Source organism: Microcebus murinus, chromosome 14 (assembly GCF_040939455.1).
Source record: "Microcebus murinus isolate Inina chromosome 14, M.murinus_Inina_mat1.0, whole genome shotgun sequence".
Lineage (NCBI taxonomy): Eukaryota > Metazoa > Chordata > Mammalia > Primates > Cheirogaleidae > Microcebus > Microcebus murinus.
The window spans coordinates 81,647,057-81,668,598 of NC_134117.1; the positions used below are offsets into that span (position 1 = coordinate 81,647,057).

General features: G+C 63.9%; 6 pseudogenes; all 6 read left to right on the top strand.

Annotated features, from left to right (window-relative positions):
• The first annotated feature begins 908 nt into the window (after positions 1 to 908).
• LOC142876162 (uncharacterized) lies at positions 909 to 1,027 on the top strand (annotated as a pseudogene).
• Positions 1,028 to 4,493: 3,466 nt separating this feature from the next.
• On the top strand, positions 4,494 to 4,612 carry LOC142876164 (uncharacterized; annotated as a pseudogene).
• Positions 4,613 to 8,066: 3,454 nt separating this feature from the next.
• LOC142876165 (uncharacterized) lies at positions 8,067 to 8,185 on the top strand (annotated as a pseudogene).
• A 3,454-nt stretch (positions 8,186 to 11,639) lies between these two features.
• Positions 11,640 to 11,758, top strand: LOC142876166 (uncharacterized; annotated as a pseudogene).
• A 3,454-nt stretch (positions 11,759 to 15,212) lies between these two features.
• LOC142876167 (uncharacterized) lies at positions 15,213 to 15,331 on the top strand (annotated as a pseudogene).
• Positions 15,332 to 18,780: 3,449 nt separating this feature from the next.
• LOC142876168 (uncharacterized) lies at positions 18,781 to 18,899 on the top strand (annotated as a pseudogene).
• Positions 18,900 to 21,542: the final 2,643 nt, after the last annotated feature.

Below are 21,542 nucleotides of genomic sequence, written 5' to 3' on the forward strand. Positions count from 1 at the left end.
CGCCTATTCTGTCAGCTTTCAAATTCTCTTTCAGTTGCCACCCTCACAGATGGATTAGGAAACTCTTTCCGGTGCACTCATTAGTGAAATGACCTCAATGAAGCTGGAATCCAATATCTAATGGCCGATTTTTAGCGAGTCCACACGCCAGGGTGGTCGGGGTCCAATGCAGCCCCGGCCAGGCCCAGGCCCCTTGGACCGGGCCACAGGAGGACACAGAGGAGGGTCCCGGCCCCCACGAAGCGGTGCCGGCGGTTCTCCACGGGCTTGGGCGTTTTCCAGAGGTAGGAGATGGAGGGGACTGATTTCTTCAGCGCCCCACAAACCACGCCACCCCACCCCACCCATGGGACACATCCCCAGAGAGAGACGCCCCATACACTGGCTCCCCTCCCCCTTGCGCTGTGCCCCAGCCCTGGCCCGGGGGAATAGGCGGCAGCCCACCCACAGGGCGAGGGGGGGCACAGCTGAAAGGGGTTGTGGGGGAGGGCGGCCCCTGGCTGGGGTCAAAGGGCGCGCGCGTGCGCAGTCAGCGTCAGCGGCGGCGACGCGCTGGGGGTGGGCAGCGGGTAGGTGAAGGAGGCCGGGCGAGGAGACGAGGGGGGCTGGGAGGGCTCCACCTTGGCGAGTCCAGCCGTGGAGGCGCATCTTGTGTGAGTGTGAGTGAGTGTGAGTGTGTGTGTGTGTGTATAGAGAGACAGCCCCCCGCCCCGCCCCGCCCATCACCCCCGTCCCTGGGAGCCCACGGGACCCGGCCGGCGAACTCAACAGGCCCGGCCCGGCGCGGGGCCTGGGGCGGGAGGCGGCGGCGGCGGCGGCGGCGGCGGCGGCGGCGGCGGCGGCGGCGGCGGCGGGAAAGCGCAGAGAGGCTCGGCTTCTTGAGCGGGGCAGGGGCGCCCTCCGCCGCCGTCTAGGGCCACACCACCCTGAACGCCCCCGATCTCGTCTGGTCTCGGAAGCTAAGCAGGGTCGGGCCCGGTCAGTACTTGGATGGGAGACTGCCTGGGAATACCGGGGGCCACAGGCTGCTTCTTTTTTTTTTTTTTTTTTTTTTGCCTCTTGTTCTGTCCCCTTTCTGGGAGCGCGGCGGCGGCCCGGGGTGGGGGTGACCCCAACCCTCAGCGCCCGCCGCGCTGCCTGGCGCCTCAGCCCGCACCGTGGGGCCTCCTCTTGTCCCAAGCCGCGACACCGCCGCCACGCGGCAGCATGCGTGGCATCTGCACTGTCAGGTCTCAGACCAAAGGTCTGCTCTGTGGGAACAGACACGCTGGAGAAAACCTTGAGAGTCTGAGAGGGGAGGGAGTTCCAGAAGAAGGCCAGGATGTCATTTTGAGGGAGTATGTGACCAGAACTCGTCCCGTTGCTTTTGGGGGTTCTATGGGCTCCACGCAGGAATCTTTGGTGGTGGCACCTGATGTTGGGGGATCCGGAGTCACACCCAGACCTGCTCCACAGGCCTCCTTTTACTTTTCTCTTCGGATTCATGATTTTTAAAAAGTGTCTCTTACCTCTATGATTGCATTTTCTTTTCTCTCTCTTTTCAAGCAGATGATGGGAGTACAAGTATTCAGGTGACATGTGTTGCCCGTGCACCCCTCCCCCCTGTGTTCTCATTCATATACCTCTCATGTTGTTCCAGCGTATTGTGGGGGTACCAGTGTTAAGGTCGGGTACAGTTGCCCTCTCCAAGCCTCCCCCCTGGGGTCAGAGCTTCAAGTGCGCCCATCCCCCAGTCGGTGCGCACCCACCCCATTCCTAATGGATGTGGATGCCCATCGCCTCCCCCCACCCGCCCGACACCCACCCGATGAAGGTGATTCCTCTCCGTCCACTTAGGTGTCCATCCGTTCGTACCAATTTGCTGGTGAGCGCGCTCACGTGGTGCTCGTGTGTCCATTCTTGGGATACCTGGCTTACTGGAACGGGTTCCAGCTCTGGCCAGGAGAACACGAGAGGCGCCCTCTCACCGCTGCTCCTCACAGCCGAATGGCACTCCGTGGTGTCCACGCGCCACATTTTATTAATGCACTCCTGGATGGATGGGCACTCGGGTCGCTTCCACGTCTTTGCGATTGTGAATTGTGCCCTAACTGTCACCCTACCCCTTACCCAGCCCGTCTCCTCTGCCCCTGCCTGACGCACTCCTCCCCGGCCAGGCCCGTCACTGTCCTGGGCCCCCGCCTGACCGGCTCCTCCCCGCCCGGCCTGTCACCGTCCTCTGCCCCTGCCTGACATGCTCCTTCCCGCCCGGCCTCTCACCGTCCTCGGCCCCTGCCTGACCGGCTCCTCCGTCGCCTGGGCCTTCCAAGGGCTTGGTGTGGAGGCTGCTTCCAGGAAGCCCTCCAGAAACCCGGCAGCAGGGTGGCCGCAGCAGTCTCCAGCAGCCTTCCCTAAGTCGAGTGCGGGGGACGTGCCCCCGCTGTGCCGCGGGGGGCCCAGCCTGGTGTCTTCCCTGATGCCCTGCGGCTGCCGGCTGGGGCTGCCGCTCCCCGCGAGGGGAGAGCCGCGGAGGTGGGGACCGCCTCCTGATGGGGACGTACGTACACGCAGCTCTCCACGTCGGATCCCGGGGCTCTCTGTCCTGCCCGAAGGCCCAGCGGGCCTGCGGGTCCTTAGAGTGGCAAAAACATCCGAAAGCTGAGACTGAGGGTCCGGTGGGTGTCTGCACTTTTGTGCTGGGCACCCCAGGGAGGCCCGGGGGCTGGCTGGACAACGTGGTCTGCTGGGCGGGGGGGGGGTTTGGAGGAGCAACTGATGCCCTTTGCACCTTGGGTAGCAAGAGTCTGAGGTGTCTCTGAGCCCTGTGCCATGTCCGGGGGGGGGCGCGGGGGGGGGAGGAGGAGGAGGAGGAGGAGGTGGGAAGGGCCGGGGCCTGCAGTCCTGTTCCCGGGGTGGCACGGCAAGTGGCTTCTTCCACAGGCTGCTTGGCCTGGGCTCCCTGCACCTGGGCCTTTGGGGGACTGGCCCTGTGCTTGCCAACACTTCCTGCAGGGACCCAGAGCTGGGAGGTGGCATCTCTCAGCCCTGGGTCGGGCAGAGCCCCAGCGGGCCATGCCCACAACCTCTCTCAGCACCGGTCCCCCAGAAGGCTCCTTTGGGACCAGGATTCTCTTGCGGTGACTCTTTAAGGTCTGGCCCCTGGATGGAGGGGCACCAGGAGTAGAGGAGCAGGAAGGGGAAGGGGGTGGCCATGCGAGGGGACACTTTGAGGCCAAGTCCCAGCTTCAGCCTGATCCTCCTGGGAACCCCGCTCTGAGACAAGGAGCCGGGCTTCGCATTCCCACAGCAGCCAGTCGTGGGCTGAGGACACCTGGGGCCTTGGGAACTCCCTGGCTTCTCCTTGGTTTAACATCTAGAGCTGCTTGTGAATCGGGCCGCCACACACACCCGAGTGCAGGTGTCTTCCGCACAGACTGCGGGCCTCGCTCTTCTGAACGCCGCTAGCTCGCCACCCACCCACGGGTGAACCTGGTCAGGGTGCTTTCTCTCGGGGGCAGACTCTTTTCCGGGCGGGCTACCGGTGTCTCTGTTTGCTCGTTTCTTTCTTCCATTTCGGGAAAGGCTTCCTTGCTGGGTGTGGAAATCTCCTATGCCTTCCCTCGCCTATTCTGTCAGCTTTCAAATTCTCTTTCAGTTGCCACCCTCACAGATGGATTAGGAAACTCTTTCCGGTGCACTCATTAGTGAAATGACCTCAATGAAGCTGGAATCCAATATCTAATGGCCGATTTTTAGCGAGTCCACACGCCAGGGTGGTCGGGGTCCAATGCAGCCCCGGCCAGGCCCAGGCCCCTTGGACCGGGCCACAGGAGGACACAGAGGAGGGTCCCGGCCCCCACGAAGCGGTGCCGGCGGTTCTCCACGGGCTTGGGCGTTTTCCAGAGGTAGGAGATGGAGGGGACTGATTTCTTCAGCGCCCCACAAACCACGCCACCCCACCCCACCCATGGGACACATCCCCAGAGAGAGACGCCCCATACACTGGCTCCCCTCCCCCTTGCGCTGTGCCCCAGCCCTGGCCCGGGGGAATAGGCGGCAGCCCACCCACAGGGCGAGGGGGGGCACAGCTGAAAGGGGTTGTGGGGGAGGGCGGCCCCTGGCTGGGGTCAAAGGGCGCGCGCGTGCGCAGTCAGCGTCAGCGGCGGCGACGCGCTGGGGGTGGGCAGCGGGTAGGTGAAGGAGGCCGGGCGAGGAGACGAGGGGGGCTGGGAGGGCTCCACCTTGGCGAGTCCAGCCGTGGAGGCGCATCTTGTGTGAGTGTGAGTGAGTGTGAGTGTGTGTGTGTGTGTATAGAGAGACAGCCCCCCGCCCCGCCCCGCCCATCACCCCCGTCCCTGGGAGCCCACGGGACCCGGCCGGCGAACTCAACAGGCCCGGCCCGGCGCGGGGCCTGGGGCGGGAGGCGGCGGCGGCGGCGGCGGCGGCGGCGGCGGCGGCGGGAAAGCGCAGAGAGGCTCGGCTTCTTGAGCGGGGCAGGGGCGCCCTCCGCCGCCGTCTAGGGCCACACCACCCTGAACGCCCCCGATCTCGTCTGGTCTCGGAAGCTAAGCAGGGTCGGGCCCGGTCAGTACTTGGATGGGAGACTGCCTGGGAATACCGGGGGCCACAGGCTGCTTCTTTTTTTTTTTTTTTTTTTTTGCCTCTTGTTCTGTCCCCTTTCTGGGAGCGCGGCGGCGGCCCGGGGTGGGGGTGACCCCAACCCTCAGCGCCCGCCGCGCTGCCTGGCGCCTCAGCCCGCACCGTGGGGCCTCCTCTTGTCCCAAGCCGCGACACCGCCGCCACGCGGCAGCATGCGTGGCATCTGCACTGTCAGGTCTCAGACCAAAGGTCTGCTCTGTGGGAACAGACACGCTGGAGAAAACCTTGAGAGTCTGAGAGGGGAGGGAGTTCCAGAAGAAGGCCAGGATGTCATTTTGAGGGAGTATGTGACCAGAACTCGTCCCGTTGCTTTTGGGGGTTCTATGGGCTCCACGCAGGAATCTTTGGTGGTGGCACCTGATGTTGGGGGATCCGGAGTCACACCCAGACCTGCTCCACAGGCCTCCTTTTACTTTTCTCTTCGGATTCATGATTTTTAAAAAGTGTCTCTTACCTCTATGATTGCATTTTCTTTTCTCTCTCTTTTCAAGCAGATGATGGGAGTACAAGTATTCAGGTGACATGTGTTGCCCGTGCACCCCTCCCCCCTGTGTTCTCATTCATATACCTCTCATGTTGTTCCAGCGTATTGTGGGGGTACCAGTGTTAAGGTCGGGTACAGTTGCCCTCTCCAAGCCTCCCCCCTGGGGTCAGAGCTTCAAGTGCGCCCATCCCCCAGTCGGTGCGCACCCACCCCATTCCTAATGGATGTGGATGCCCATCGCCTCCCCCCACCCGCCCGACACCCACCCGATGAAGGTGATTCCTCTCCGTCCACTTAGGTGTCCATCCGTTCGTACCAATTTGCTGGTGAGCGCGCTCACGTGGTGCTCGTGTGTCCATTCTTGGGATACCTGGCTTACTGGAACGGGTTCCAGCTCTGGCCAGGAGAACACGAGAGGCGCCCTCTCACCGCTGCTCCTCACAGCCGAATGGCACTCCGTGGTGTCCACGCGCCACATTTTATTAATGCACTCCTGGATGGATGGGCACTCGGGTCGCTTCCACGTCTTTGCGATTGTGAATTGTGCCCTAACTGTCACCCTACCCCTTACCCAGCCCGTCTCCTCTGCCCCTGCCTGACGCACTCCTCCCCGGCCAGGCCCGTCACTGTCCTGGGCCCCCGCCTGACCGGCTCCTCCCCGCCCGGCCTGTCACCGTCCTCTGCCCCTGCCTGACATGCTCCTTCCCGCCCGGCCTCTCACCGTCCTCGGCCCCTGCCTGACCGGCTCCTCCGTCGCCTGGGCCTTCCAAGGGCTTGGTGTGGAGGCTGCTTCCAGGAAGCCCTCCAGAAACCCGGCAGCAGGGTGGCCGCAGCAGTCTCCAGCAGCCTTCCCTAAGTCGAGTGCGGGGGACGTGCCCCCGCTGTGCCGCGGGGGGCCCAGCCTGGTGTCTTCCCTGATGCCCTGCGGCTGCCGGCTGGGGCTGCCGCTCCCCGCGAGGGGAGAGCCGCGGAGGTGGGGACCGCCTCCTGATGGGGACGTACGTACACGCAGCTCTCCACGTCGGATCCCGGGGCTCTCTGTCCTGCCCGAAGGCCCAGCGGGCCTGCGGGTCCTTAGAGTGGCAAAAACATCCGAAAGCTGAGACTGAGGGTCCGGTGGGTGTCTGCACTTTTGTGCTGGGCACCCCAGGGAGGCCCGGGGGCTGGCTGGACAACGTGGTCTGCTGGGCGGGGGGGGGTTTGGAGGAGCAACTGATGCCCTTCGCACCTTGGGTAGCAAGAGTCTGAGGTGTCTCTGAGCCCTGTGCCATGTCCGGGGGGGGGGCGCGGGGGGGGGGAGGAGGAGGAGGAGGAGGAGGTGGGAAGGGCCGGGGCCTGCAGTCCTGTTCCCGGGGTGGCACGGCAAGTGGCTTCTTCCACAGGCTGCTTGGCCTGGGCTCCCTGCACCTGGGCCTTTGGGGGACTGGCCCTGTGCTTGCCAACACTTCCTGCAGGGACCCAGAGCTGGGAGGTGGCATCTCTCAGCCCTGGGTCGGGCAGAGCCCCAGCGGGCCATGCCCACAACCTCTCTCAGCACCGGTCCCCCAGAAGGCTCCTTTGGGACCAGGATTCTCTTGCGGTGACTCTTTAAGGTCTGGCCCCTGGATGGAGGGGCACCAGGAGTAGAGGAGCAGGAAGGGGAAGGGGGTGGCCATGCGAGGGGACACTTTGAGGCCAAGTCCCAGCTTCAGCCTGATCCTCCTGGGAACCCCGCTCTGAGACAAGGAGCCGGGCTTCGCATTCCCACAGCAGCCAGTCGTGGGCTGAGGACACCTGGGGCCTTGGGAACTCCCTGGCTTCTCCTTGGTTTAACATCTAGAGCTGCTTGTGAATCGGGCCGCCACACACACCCGAGCGCAGGTGTCTTCCGCACAGACTGCGGGCCTCGCTCTTCTGAACGCCGCTAGCTCGCCACCCACCCACGGGTGAACCTGGTCAGGGTGCTTTCTCTCGGGGGCAGACTCTTTTCCGGGCGGGCTACCGGTGTCTCTGTTTGCTCGTTTCTTTCTTCCATTTCGGGAAAGGCTTCCTTGCTGGGTGTGGAAATCTCCTATGCCTTCCCTCGCCTATTCTGTCAGCTTTCAAATTCTCTTTCAGTTGCCACCCTCACAGATGGATTAGGAAACTCTTTCCGGTGCACTCATTAGTGAAATGACCTCAATGAAGCTGGAATCCAATATCTAATGGCCGATTTTTAGCGAGTCCACACGCCAGGGTGGTCGGGGTCCAATGCAGCCCCGGCCAGGCCCAGGCCCCTTGGACCGGGCCACAGGAGGACACAGAGGAGGGTCCCGGCCCCCACGAAGCGGTGCCGGCGGTTCTCCACGGGCTTGGGCGTTTTCCAGAGGTAGGAGATGGAGGGGACTGATTTCTTCAGCGCCCCACAAACCACGCCACCCCACCCCACCCATGGGACACATCCCCAGAGAGAGACGCCCCATACACTGGCTCCCCTCCCCCTTGCGCTGTGCCCCAGCCCTGGCCCGGGGGAATAGGCGGCAGCCCACCCACAGGGCGAGGGGGGGCACAGCTGAAAGGGGTTGTGGGGGAGGGCGGCCCCTGGCTGGGGTCAAAGGGCGCGCGCGTGCGCAGTCAGCGTCAGCGGCGGCGACGCGCTGGGGGTGGGCAGCGGGTAGGTGAAGGAGGCCGGGCGAGGAGACGAGGGGGGCTGGGAGGGCTCCACCTTGGCGAGTCCAGCCGTGGAGGCGCATCTTGTGTGAGTGTGAGTGAGTGTGAGTGTGTGTGTGTGTGTATAGAGAGACAGCCCCCCGCCCCGCCCCGCCCATCACCCCCGTCCCTGGGAGCCCACGGGACCCGGCCGGCGAACTCAACAGGCCCGGCCCGGCGCGGGGCCTGGGGCGGGAGGCGGCGGCGGCGGCGGCGGCGGCGGGAAAGCGCAGAGAGGCTCGGCTTCTTGAGCGGGGCAGGGGCGCCCTCCGCCGCCGTCTAGGGCCACACCACCCTGAACGCCCCCGATCTCGTCTGGTCTCGGAAGCTAAGCAGGGTCGGGCCCGGTCAGTACTTGGATGGGAGACTGCCTGGGAATACCGGGGGCCACAGGCTGCTTCTTTTTTTTTTTTTTTTTTTTTGCCTCTTGTTCTGTCCCCTTTCTGGGAGCGCGGCGGCGGCCCGGGGTGGGGGTGACCCCAACCCTCAGCGCCCGCCGCGCTGCCTGGCGCCTCAGCCCGCACCGTGGGGCCTCCTCTTGTCCCAAGCCGCGACACCGCCGCCACGCGGCAGCATGCGTGGCATCTGCACTGTCAGGTCTCAGACCAAAGGTCTGCTCTGTGGGAACAGACACGCTGGAGAAAACCTTGAGAGTCTGAGAGGGGAGGGAGTTCCAGAAGAAGGCCAGGATGTCATTTTGAGGGAGTATGTGACCAGAACTCGTCCCGTTGCTTTTGGGGGTTCTATGGGCTCCACGCAGGAATCTTTGGTGGTGGCACCTGATGTTGGGGGATCCGGAGTCACACCCAGACCTGCTCCACAGGCCTCCTTTTACTTTTCTCTTCGGATTCATGATTTTTAAAAAGTGTCTCTTACCTCTATGATTGCATTTTCTTTTCTCTCTCTTTTCAAGCAGATGATGGGAGTACAAGTATTCAGGTGACATGTGTTGCCCGTGCACCCCTCCCCCCTGTGTTCTCATTCATATACCTCTCATGTTGTTCCAGCGTATTGTGGGGGTACCAGTGTTAAGGTCGGGTACAGTTGCCCTCTCCAAGCCTCCCCCCTGGGGTCAGAGCTTCAAGTGCGCCCATCCCCCAGTCGGTGCGCACCCACCCCATTCCTAATGGATGTGGATGCCCATCGCCTCCCCCCACCCGCCCGACACCCACCCGATGAAGGTGATTCCTCTCCGTCCACTTAGGTGTCCATCCGTTCGTACCAATTTGCTGGTGAGCGCGCTCACGTGGTGCTCGTGTGTCCATTCTTGGGATACCTGGCTTACTGGAACGGGTTCCAGCTCTGGCCAGGAGAACACGAGAGGCGCCCTCTCACCGCTGCTCCTCACAGCCGAATGGCACTCCGTGGTGTCCACGCGCCACATTTTATTAATGCACTCCTGGATGGATGGGCACTCGGGTCGCTTCCACGTCTTTGCGATTGTGAATTGTGCCCTAACTGTCACCCTACCCCTTACCCAGCCCGTCTCCTCTGCCCCTGCCTGACGCACTCCTCCCCGGCCAGGCCCGTCACTGTCCTGGGCCCCCGCCTGACCGGCTCCTCCCCGCCCGGCCTGTCACCGTCCTCTGCCCCTGCCTGACATGCTCCTTCCCGCCCGGCCTCTCACCGTCCTCGGCCCCTGCCTGACCGGCTCCTCCGTCGCCTGGGCCTTCCAAGGGCTTGGTGTGGAGGCTGCTTCCAGGAAGCCCTCCAGAAACCCGGCAGCAGGGTGGCCGCAGCAGTCTCCAGCAGCCTTCCCTAAGTCGAGTGCGGGGGACGTGCCCCCGCTGTGCCGCGGGGGGCCCAGCCTGGTGTCTTCCCTGATGCCCTGCGGCTGCCGGCTGGGGCTGCCGCTCCCCGCGAGGGGAGAGCCGCGGAGGTGGGGACCGCCTCCTGATGGGGACGTACGTACACGCAGCTCTCCACGTCGGATCCCGGGGCTCTCTGTCCTGCCCGAAGGCCCAGCGGGCCTGCGGGTCCTTAGAGTGGCAAAAACATCCGAAAGCTGAGACTGAGGGTCCGGTGGGTGTCTGCACTTTTGTGCTGGGCACCCCAGGGAGGCCCGGGGGCTGGCTGGACAACGTGGTCTGCTGGGCGGGGGGGGGTTTGGAGGAGCAACTGATGCCCTTCGCACCTTGGGTAGCAAGAGTCTGAGGTGTCTCTGAGCCCTGTGCCATGTCCGGGGGGGGGGCGCGGGGGGGGGGAGGAGGAGGAGGAGGAGGAGGTGGGAAGGGCCGGGGCCTGCAGTCCTGTTCCCGGGGTGGCACGGCAAGTGGCTTCTTCCACAGGCTGCTTGGCCTGGGCTCCCTGCACCTGGGCCTTTGGGGGACTGGCCCTGTGCTTGCCAACACTTCCTGCAGGGACCCAGAGCTGGGAGGTGGCATCTCTCAGCCCTGGGTCGGGCAGAGCCCCAGCGGGCCATGCCCACAACCTCTCTCAGCACCGGTCCCCCAGAAGGCTCCTTTGGGACCAGGATTCTCTTGCGGTGACTCTTTAAGGTCTGGCCCCTGGATGGAGGGGCACCAGGAGTAGAGGAGCAGGAAGGGGAAGGGGGTGGCCATGCGAGGGGACACTTTGAGGCCAAGTCCCAGCTTCAGCCTGATCCTCCTGGGAACCCCGCTCTGAGACAAGGAGCCGGGCTTCGCATTCCCACAGCAGCCAGTCGTGGGCTGAGGACACCTGGGGCCTTGGGAACTCCCTGGCTTCTCCTTGGTTTAACATCTAGAGCTGCTTGTGAATCGGGCCGCCACACACACCCGAGCGCAGGTGTCTTCCGCACAGACTGCGGGCCTCGCTCTTCTGAACGCCGCTAGCTCGCCACCCACCCACGGGTGAACCTGGTCAGGGTGCTTTCTCTCGGGGGCAGACTCTTTTCCGGGCGGGCTACCGGTGTCTCTGTTTGCTCGTTTCTTTCTTCCATTTCGGGAAAGGCTTCCTTGCTGGGTGTGGAAATCTCCTATGCCTTCCCTCGCCTATTCTGTCAGCTTTCAAATTCTCTTTCAGTTGCCACCCTCACAGATGGATTAGGAAACTCTTTCCGGTGCACTCATTAGTGAAATGACCTCAATGAAGCTGGAATCCAATATCTAATGGCCGATTTTTAGCGAGTCCACACGCCAGGGTGGTCGGGGTCCAATGCAGCCCCGGCCAGGCCCAGGCCCCTTGGACCGGGCCACAGGAGGACACAGAGGAGGGTCCCGGCCCCCACGAAGCGGTGCCGGCGGTTCTCCACGGGCTTGGGCGTTTTCCAGAGGTAGGAGATGGAGGGGACTGATTTCTTCAGCGCCCCACAAACCACGCCACCCCACCCCACCCATGGGACACATCCCCAGAGAGAGACGCCCCATACACTGGCTCCCCTCCCCCTTGCGCTGTGCCCCAGCCCTGGCCCGGGGGAATAGGCGGCAGCCCACCCACAGGGCGAGGGGGGGCACAGCTGAAAGGGGTTGTGGGGGAGGGCGGCCCCTGGCTGGGGTCAAAGGGCGCGCGCGTGCGCAGTCAGCGTCAGCGGCGGCGACGCGCTGGGGGTGGGCAGCGGGTAGGTGAAGGAGGCCGGGCGAGGAGACGAGGGGGGCTGGGAGGGCTCCACCTTGGCGAGTCCAGCCGTGGAGGCGCATCTTGTGTGAGTGTGAGTGAGTGTGAGTGTGTGTGTGTGTGTATAGAGAGACAGCCCCCCGCCCCGCCCCGCCCATCACCCCCGTCCCTGGGAGCCCACGGGACCCGGCCGGCGAACTCAACAGGCCCGGCCCGGCGCGGGGCCTGGGGCGGGAGGCGGCGGCGGCGGCGGCGGCGGCGGGAAAGCGCAGAGAGGCTCGGCTTCTTGAGCGGGGCAGGGGCGCCCTCCGCCGCCGTCTAGGGCCACACCACCCTGAACGCCCCCGATCTCGTCTGGTCTCGGAAGCTAAGCAGGGTCGGGCCCGGTCAGTACTTGGATGGGAGACTGCCTGGGAATACCGGGGGCCACAGGCTGCTTCTTTTTTTTTTTTTTTTTTTTTGCCTCTTGTTCTGTCCCCTTTCTGGGAGCGCGGCGGCGGCCCGGGGTGGGGGTGACCCCAACCCTCAGCGCCCGCCGCGCTGCCTGGCGCCTCAGCCCGCACCGTGGGGCCTCCTCTTGTCCCAAGCCGCGACACCGCCGCCACGCGGCAGCATGCGTGGCATCTGCACTGTCAGGTCTCAGACCAAAGGTCTGCTCTGTGGGAACAGACACGCTGGAGAAAACCTTGAGAGTCTGAGAGGGGAGGGAGTTCCAGAAGAAGGCCAGGATGTCATTTTGAGGGAGTATGTGACCAGAACTCGTCCCGTTGCTTTTGGGGGTTCTATGGGCTCCACGCAGGAATCTTTGGTGGTGGCACCTGATGTTGGGGGATCCGGAGTCACACCCAGACCTGCTCCACAGGCCTCCTTTTACTTTTCTCTTCGGATTCATGATTTTTAAAAAGTGTCTCTTACCTCTATGATTGCATTTTCTTTTCTCTCTCTTTTCAAGCAGATGATGGGAGTACAAGTATTCAGGTGACATGTGTTGCCCGTGCACCCCTCCCCCCTGTGTTCTCATTCATATACCTCTCATGTTGTTCCAGCGTATTGTGGGGGTACCAGTGTTAAGGTCGGGTACAGTTGCCCTCTCCAAGCCTCCCCCCTGGGGTCAGAGCTTCAAGTGCGCCCATCCCCCAGTCGGTGCGCACCCACCCCATTCCTAATGGATGTGGATGCCCATCGCCTCCCCCCACCCGCCCGACACCCACCCGATGAAGGTGATTCCTCTCCGTCCACTTAGGTGTCCATCCGTTCGTACCAATTTGCTGGTGAGCGCGCTCACGTGGTGCTCGTGTGTCCATTCTTGGGATACCTGGCTTACTGGAACGGGTTCCAGCTCTGGCCAGGAGAACACGAGAGGCGCCCTCTCACCGCTGCTCCTCACAGCCGAATGGCACTCCGTGGTGTCCACGCGCCACATTTTATTAATGCACTCCTGGATGGATGGGCACTCGGGTCGCTTCCACGTCTTTGCGATTGTGAATTGTGCCCTAACTGTCACCCTACCCCTTACCCAGCCCGTCTCCTCTGCCCCTGCCTGACGCACTCCTCCCCGGCCAGGCCCGTCACTGTCCTGGGCCCCCGCCTGACCGGCTCCTCCCCGCCCGGCCTGTCACCGTCCTCTGCCCCTGCCTGACATGCTCCTTCCCGCCCGGCCTCTCACCGTCCTCGGCCCCTGCCTGACCGGCTCCTCCGTCGCCTGGGCCTTCCAAGGGCTTGGTGTGGAGGCTGCTTCCAGGAAGCCCTCCAGAAACCCGGCAGCAGGGTGGCCGCAGCAGTCTCCAGCAGCCTTCCCTAAGTCGAGTGCGGGGGACGTGCCCCCGCTGTGCCGCGGGGGGCCCAGCCTGGTGTCTTCCCTGATGCCCTGCGGCTGCCGGCTGGGGCTGCCGCTCCCCGCGAGGGGAGAGCCGCGGAGGTGGGGACCGCCTCCTGATGGGGACGTACGTACACGCAGCTCTCCACGTCGGATCCCGGGGCTCTCTGTCCTGCCCGAAGGCCCAGCGGGCCTGCGGGTCCTTAGAGTGGCAAAAACATCCGAAAGCTGAGACTGAGGGTCCGGTGGGTGTCTGCACTTTTGTGCTGGGCACCCCAGGGAGGCCCGGGGGCTGGCTGGACAACGTGGTCTGCTGGGCGGGGGGGGGTTTGGAGGAGCAACTGATGCCCTTCGCACCTTGGGTAGCAAGAGTCTGAGGTGTCTCTGAGCCCTGTGCCATGTCCGGGGGGGGGGCGCGGGGGGGGGGAGGAGGAGGAGGAGGAGGAGGTGGGAAGGGCCGGGGCCTGCAGTCCTGTTCCCGGGGTGGCACGGCAAGTGGCTTCTTCCACAGGCTGCTTGGCCTGGGCTCCCTGCACCTGGGCCTTTGGGGGACTGGCCCTGTGCTTGCCAACACTTCCTGCAGGGACCCAGAGCTGGGAGGTGGCATCTCTCAGCCCTGGGTCGGGCAGAGCCCCAGCGGGCCATGCCCACAACCTCTCTCAGCACCGGTCCCCCAGAAGGCTCCTTTGGGACCAGGATTCTCTTGCGGTGACTCTTTAAGGTCTGGCCCCTGGATGGAGGGGCACCAGGAGTAGAGGAGCAGGAAGGGGAAGGGGGTGGCCATGCGAGGGGACACTTTGAGGCCAAGTCCCAGCTTCAGCCTGATCCTCCTGGGAACCCCGCTCTGAGACAAGGAGCCGGGCTTCGCATTCCCACAGCAGCCAGTCGTGGGCTGAGGACACCTGGGGCCTTGGGAACTCCCTGGCTTCTCCTTGGTTTAACATCTAGAGCTGCTTGTGAATCGGGCCGCCACACACACCCGAGCGCAGGTGTCTTCCGCACAGACTGCGGGCCTCGCTCTTCTGAACGCCGCTAGCTCGCCACCCACCCACGGGTGAACCTGGTCAGGGTGCTTTCTCTCGGGGGCAGACTCTTTTCCGGGCGGGCTACCGGTGTCTCTGTTTGCTCGTTTCTTTCTTCCATTTCGGGAAAGGCTTCCTTGCTGGGTGTGGAAATCTCCTATGCCTTCCCTCGCCTATTCTGTCAGCTTTCAAATTCTCTTTCAGTTGCCACCCTCACAGATGGATTAGGAAACTCTTTCCGGTGCACTCATTAGTGAAATGACCTCAATGAAGCTGGAATCCAATATCTAATGGCCGATTTTTAGCGAGTCCACACGCCAGGGTGGTCGGGGTCCAATGCAGCCCCGGCCAGGCCCAGGCCCCTTGGACCGGGCCACAGGAGGACACAGAGGAGGGTCCCGGCCCCCACGAAGCGGTGCCGGCGGTTCTCCACGGGCTTGGGCGTTTTCCAGAGGTAGGAGATGGAGGGGACTGATTTCTTCAGCGCCCCACAAACCACGCCACCCCACCCCACCCATGGGACACATCCCCAGAGAGAGACGCCCCATACACTGGCTCCCCTCCCCCTTGCGCTGTGCCCCAGCCCTGGCCCGGGGGAATAGGCGGCAGCCCACCCACAGGGCGAGGGGGGGCACAGCTGAAAGGGGTTGTGGGGGAGGGCGGCCCCTGGCTGGGGTCAAAGGGCGCGCGCGTGCGCAGTCAGCGTCAGCGGCGGCGACGCGCTGGGGGTGGGCAGCGGGTAGGTGAAGGAGGCCGGGCGAGGAGACGAGGGGGGCTGGGAGGGCTCCACCTTGGCGAGTCCAGCCGTGGAGGCGCATCTTGTGTGAGTGTGAGTGAGTGTGAGTGTGTGTGTGTGTGTATAGAGAGACAGCCCCCCGCCCCGCCCCGCCCATCACCCCCGTCCCTGGGAGCCCACGGGACCCGGCCGGCGAACTCAACAGGCCCGGCCCGGCGCGGGGCCTGGGGCGGGAGGCGGCGGCGGCGGCGGCGGCGGCGGGAAAGCGCAGAGAGGCTCGGCTTCTTGAGCGGGGCAGGGGCGCCCTCCGCCGCCGTCTAGGGCCACACCACCCTGAACGCCCCCGATCTCGTCTGGTCTCGGAAGCTAAGCAGGGTCGGGCCCGGTCAGTACTTGGATGGGAGACTGCCTGGGAATACCGGGGGCCACAGGCTGCTTCTTTTTTTTTTTTTTTTTTTTTTGCCTCTTGTTCTGTCCCCTTTCTGGGAGCGCGGCGGCGGCCCGGGGTGGGGGTGACCCCAACCCTCAGCGCCCGCCGCGCTGCCTGGCGCCTCAGCCCGCACCGTGGGGCCTCCTCTTGTCCCAAGCCGCGACACCGCCGCCACGCGGCAGCATGCGTGGCATCTGCACTGTCAGGTCTCAGACCAAAGGTCTGCTCTGTGGGAACAGACACGCTGGAGAAAACCTTGAGAGTCTGAGAGGGGAGGGAGTTCCAGAAGAAGGCCAGGATGTCATTTTGAGGGAGTATGTGACCAGAACTCGTCCCGTTGCTTTTGGGGGTTCTATGGGCTCCACGCAGGAATCTTTGGTGGTGGCACCTGATGTTGGGGGATCCGGAGTCACACCCAGACCTGCTCCACAGGCCTCCTTTTACTTTTCTCTTCGGATTCATGATTTTTAAAAAGTGTCTCTTACCTCTATGATTGCATTTTCTTTTCTCTCTCTTTTCAAGCAGATGATGGGAGTACAAGTATTCAGGTGACATGTGTTGCCCGTGCACCCCTCCCCCCTGTGTTCTCATTCATATACCTCTCATGTTGTTCCAGCGTATTGTGGGGGTACCAGTGTTAAGGTCGGGTACAGTTGCCCTCTCCAAGCCTCCCCCCTGGGGTCAGAGCTTCAAGTGCGCCCATCCCCCAGTCGGTGCGCACCCACCCCATTCCTAATGGATGTGGATGCCCATCGCCTCCCCCCACCCGCCCGACACCCACCCGATGAAGGTGATTCCTCTCCGTCCACTTAGGTGTCCATCCGTTCGTACCAATTTGCTGGTGAGCGCGCTCACGTGGTGCTCGTGTGTCCATTCTTGGGATACCTGGCTTACTGGAACGGGTTCCAGCTCTGGCCAGGAGAACACGAGAGGCGCCCTCTCACCGCTGCTCCTCACAGCCGAATGGCACTCCGTGGTGTCCACGCGCCACATTTTATTAATGCACTCCTGGATGGATGGGCACTCGGGTCGCTTCCACGTCTTTGCGATTGTGAATTGTGCCCTAACTGTCACCCTACCCCTTACCCAGCCCGTCTCCTCTGCCCCTGCCTGACGCACTCCTCCCCGGCCAGGCCCGTCACTGTCCTGGGCCCCCGCCTGACCGGCTCCTCCCCGCCCGGCCTGTCACCGTCCTCTGCCCCTGCCTGACATGCTCCTTCCCGCCCGGCCTCTCACCGTCCTCGGCCCCTGCCTGACCGGCTCCTCCGTCGCCTGGGCCTTCCAAGGGCTTGGTGTGGAGGCTGCTTCCAGGAAGCCCTCCAGAAACCCGGCAGCAGGGTGGCCGCAGCAGTCTCCAGCAGCCTTCCCTAAGTCGAGTGCGGGGGACGTGCCCCCGCTGTGCCGCGGGGGGCCCAGCCTGGTGTCTTCCCTGATGCCCTGCGGCTGCCGGCTGGGGCTGCCGCTCCCCGCGAGGGGAGAGCCGCGGAGGTGGGGACCGCCTCCTGATGGGGACGTACGTACACGCAGCTCTCCACGTCGGATCCCGGGGCTCTCTGTCCTGCCCGAAGGCCCAGCGGGCCTGCGGGTCCTTAGAGTGGCAAAAACATCCGAAAGCTGAGACTGAGGGTCCGGTGGGTGTCTGCACTTTTGTGCTGGGCACCCCAGGGAGGCCCGGGGGCTGGCTGGACAACGTGGTCTGCTGGGCGGGGGGGGGGGTTGGAGGAGCAACTGATGCCCTTCGCACCTTGGGTAGCAAGAGTCTGAGGTGTCTCTGAGCCCTGTGCCATGTCCGGGGGGGGGCGCGGGGGGGGGGAGGAGGAGGAGGAGGAGGAGGTGGGAAGGGCCGGGGCCTGCAGTCCTGTTCCCGGGGTGGCACGGCAAGTGGCTTCTTCCACAGGCTGCTTGGCCTGGGCTCCCTGCACCTGGGCCTTTGGGGGACTGGCCCTGTGCTTGCCAACACTTCCTGCAGGGACCCAGAGCTGGGAGGTGGCATCTCTCAGCCCTGGGTCGGGCAGAGCCCCAGCGGGCCATGCCCACAACCTCTCTCAGCACCGGTCCCCCAGAAGGCTCCTTTGGGACCAGGATTCTCTTGCGGTGACTCTTTAAGGTCTGGCCCCTGGATGGAGGGGCACCAGGAGTAGAGGAGCAGGAAGGGGAAGGGGGTGGCCATGCGAGGGGACACTTTGAGGCCAAGTCCCAGCTTCAGCCTGATCCTCCTGGGAACCCCGCTCTGAGACAAGGAGCCGGGCTTCGCATTCCCACAGCAGCCAGTCGTGGGCTGAGGACACCTGGGGCCTTGGGAACTCCCTGGCTTCTCCTTGGTTTAACATCTAGAGCTGCTTGTGAATCGGGCCGCCACACACACCCGAGTGCAGGTGTCTTCCGCACAGACTGCGGGCCTCGCTCTTCTGAACGCCGCTAGCTCGCCACCCACCCACGGGTGAACCTGGTCAGGGTGCTTTCTCTCGGGGGCAGACTCTTTTCCGGGCGGGCTACCGGTGTCTCTGTTTGCTCGTTTCTTTCTTCCATTTCGGGAAAGGCTTCCTTGCTGGGTGTGGAAATCTCCTATGCCTTCCCTCGCCTATTCTGTCAGCTTTCAAATTCTCTTTCAGTTGCCACCCTCACAGATGGATTAGGAAACTCTTTCCGGTGCACTCATTAGTGAAATGACCTCAATGAAGCTGGAATCCAATATCTAATGGCCGATTTTTAGCGAGTCCACACGCCAGGGTGGTCGGGGTCCAATGCAGCCCCGGCCAGGCCCAGGCCCCTTGGACCGGGCCACAGGAGGACACAGAGGAGGGTCCCGGCCCCCACGAAGCGGTGCCGGCAGTTCTCCACGGGCTTGGGCGTTTTCCAGAGGTAGGAGATGGAGGGGACTGATTTCTTCAGCGCCCCACAAACCACGCCACCCCACCCCACCCATGGGACACATCCCCAGAGAGAGACGCCCCATACACTGGCTCCCCTCCCCCTTGCGCTGTGCCCCAGCCCTGGCCCGGGGGAATAGGCGGCAGCCCACCCACAGGGCGAGGGGGGGCACAGCTGAAAGGGGTTGTGGGGGAGGGCGGCCCCTGGCTGGGGTCAAAGGGCGCGCGCGTGCGCAGTCAGCGTCAGCGGCGGCGACGCGCTGGGGGTGGGCAGCGGGTAGGTGAAGGAGGCCGGGCGAGGAGACGAGGGGGGCTGGGAGGGCTCCACCTTGGCGAGTCCAGCCGTGGAGGCGCATCTTGTGTGAGTGTGAGTGAGTGTGAGTGTGTGTGTGTGTGTATAGAGAGACAGCCCCCCGCCCCGCCCCGCCCATCACCCCCGTCCCTGGGAGCCCACGGGACCCGGCCGGCGAACTCAACAGGCCCGGCCTGGCGCGGGGCCTGGGGCGGGAGGCGGCGGCGGCGGCGGCGGGAAAGCGCAGAGAGGCTCGGCTTCTTGAGCGGGGCAGGGGCGCCCTCCGCCGCCGTCTAGGGCCACACCACCCTGAACGCCCCCGATCTCGTCTGGTCTCGGAAGCTAAGCAGGGTCGGGCCCGGTCAGTACTTGGATGGGAGACTGCCTGGGAATACCGGGGGCCACAGGCTGCTTCTTTTTTTTTTTTTTTTTTTTTTGCCTCTTGTTCTGTCCCCTTTCTGGGAGCGCGGCGGCGGCCCGGGGTGGGGGTGACCCCAACCCTCAGCGCCCGCCGCGGTGCCTGGCGCCTCAGCCCGCACCGTGGGGCCTCCTCTTGTCCCAAGCCGCGACACCGCCGCCACGCGGCAGCATGCGTGGCATCTGGACTGTCAGGTCTCAGACCAAAGGTCTGCTCTGTGGGAACAGACACGCTGGAGAAAACCTTGAGAGTCTGAGAGGGGAGGGAGTTCCAGAAGAAGGCCAGGATGTCATTTTGAGGGAGTATGTGACCAGAACTCGTCCCGTTGCTTTTGGGGGTTCTATGGGCTCCACGCAGGAATCTTTGGTGGTGGCACCTGATGTTGGGGGATCCGGAGTCACACCCAGACCTGCTCCACAGGCCTCCTTTTACTTTTCTCTTCGGATTCATGATTTTTAAAAAGTGTCTCTTACCTCTATGATTGCATTTTCTTTTCTCTCTCTTTTCAAGCAGATGATGGGAGTACAAGTATTCAGGTGACATGTGTTGCCCGTGCACCCCTCCCCCCTGTGTTCTCATTCATATACCTCTCATGTTGTTCCAGCGTATTGTGGGGGTACCAGTGTTAAGGTCGGGTACAGTTGCCCTCTCCAAGCCTCCCCCCTGGGGTCAGAGCTTCAAGTGCGCCCATCCCCCAGTCGGTGCGCACCCACCCCATTCCTAATGGATGTGGATGCCCATCGCCTCCCCCCACCCGCCCGACACCCACCCGATGAAGGTGATTCCTCTCCGTCCACTTAGGTGTCCATCCGTTCGTACCAATTTGCTGGTGAGCGCGCTCACGTGGTGCTCGTGTGTCCATTCTTGGGATACCTGGCTTACTGGAACGGGTTCCAGCTCTGGCCAGGAGAACACGAGAGGCGCCCTCTCACCGCTGCTCCTCACAGCCGAATGGCACTCCGTGGTGTCCACGCGCCACATTTTATTAATGCACTCCTGGATGGATGGGCACTCGGGTCGCTTCCACGTCTTTGCGATTGTGAATTGTGCCCTAACTGTCACTCTACCCCTTACCCAGCCCGTCTCCTCTGCCCCTGCCTGACGCACTCCTCCCCGGCCAGGCCCGTCACTGTCCTGGGCCCCCGCCTGACCGGCTCCTCCCCGCCCGGCCTGTCACCGTCCTCTGCCCCTGCCTGACATGCTCCTTCCCGCCCGGCCTCTCACCGTCCTCGGCCCCTGCCTGACCGGCTCCTCCGTCGCCTGGGCCTTCCAAGGGCTTGGTGTGGAGGCTGCTTCCAGGAAGCCCTCCAGAAACCCGGCAGCAGGGTGGCCGCAGCAGTCTCCAGCAGCCTTCCCTAAGTCGAGTGCGGGGGACGTGCCCCCGCTGTGCCGCGGGGGGCCCAGCCTGGTGTCTTCCCTGATGCCCTGCGGCTGCCGGCTGGGGCTGCCGCTCCCCGCGAGGGGAGAGCCGCGGAGGTGGGGACCGCCTCCTGATGGGGACGTACGTACACGCAGCTCTCCACGTCGGATCCCGGGGCTCTCTGTCCTGCCCGAAGGCCCAGCGGGCCTGCGGGTCCTTAGAGTGGCAAAAACATCCGAAAGCTGAGACTGAGGGTCCGGTGGGTGTCTGCACTTTTGTGCTGGGCACCCCAGGGAGGCCCGGGGGCTGGCTGGACAACGTGGTCTGCTGGGCGGGGGGGGGTTGGAGGAGCAACTGATGCCCTTCGCACCTTGGGTAGCAAGAGTCTGAGGTGTCTCTGAGCCCTGTGCCATGTCCGGGGGGGGGCGCGGGGGGGGGGGGAGGAGGAGGAGGAGGAGGAGGTGGGAAGGGCCGGGGCCTGCAGTCCTGTTCCCGGGGTGGCACGGCAAGTGGCTTCTTCCACAGGCTGCTTGGCCTGGGCTCCCTGCACCTGGGCCTTTGGGGGACTGGCCCTGTGCTTGCCAACACTTCCTGCAGGGACCCAGAGCTGGGAGGTGGCATCTCTCAGCCCTGGGTCGGGCAGAGCCCCAGCGGGCCATGCCCACAACCTCTCTCAGCACCGGTCCCCCAGAAGGCTCCTTTGGGACCAGGATTCTCTTGCGGTGACTCTTTAAGGTCTGGCCCCTGGATGGAGGGGCACCAGGAGTAGAGGAGCAGGAAGGGGAAGGGGGTGGCCATGCGAGGGGACACTTTGAGGCCAAGTCCCAGCTTCAGCCTGATCCTCCTGGGAACCCCGCTCTGAGACAAGGAGCCGGGCTTCGCATTCCCACAGCAGCCAGTCGTGGGCTGAGGACACCTGGGGCCTTGGGAACTCCCTGGCTTCTCCTTGGTTTAACATCTAGAGCTGCTTGTGAATCGGGCCGCCACACACACCCGAGTGCAGGTGTCTTCCGCACAGACTGCGGGCCTCGCTCTTCTGAACGCCGCTAGCTCGCCACCCACCCACGGGTGAACCTGGTCAGGGTGCTTTCTCTCGGGGGCAGACTCTTTTCCGGGCGGGCTACCGGTGTCTCTGTTTGCTCGTTTCTTTCTTCCATTTCGGGAAAGGCTTCCTTGCTGGGTGTGGAAATCTCCTATGCCTTCCCTCGCCTATTCTGTCAGCTTTCAAATTCTCTTTCAGTTGCCACCCTCACAGATGGATTAGGAAACTCTTTC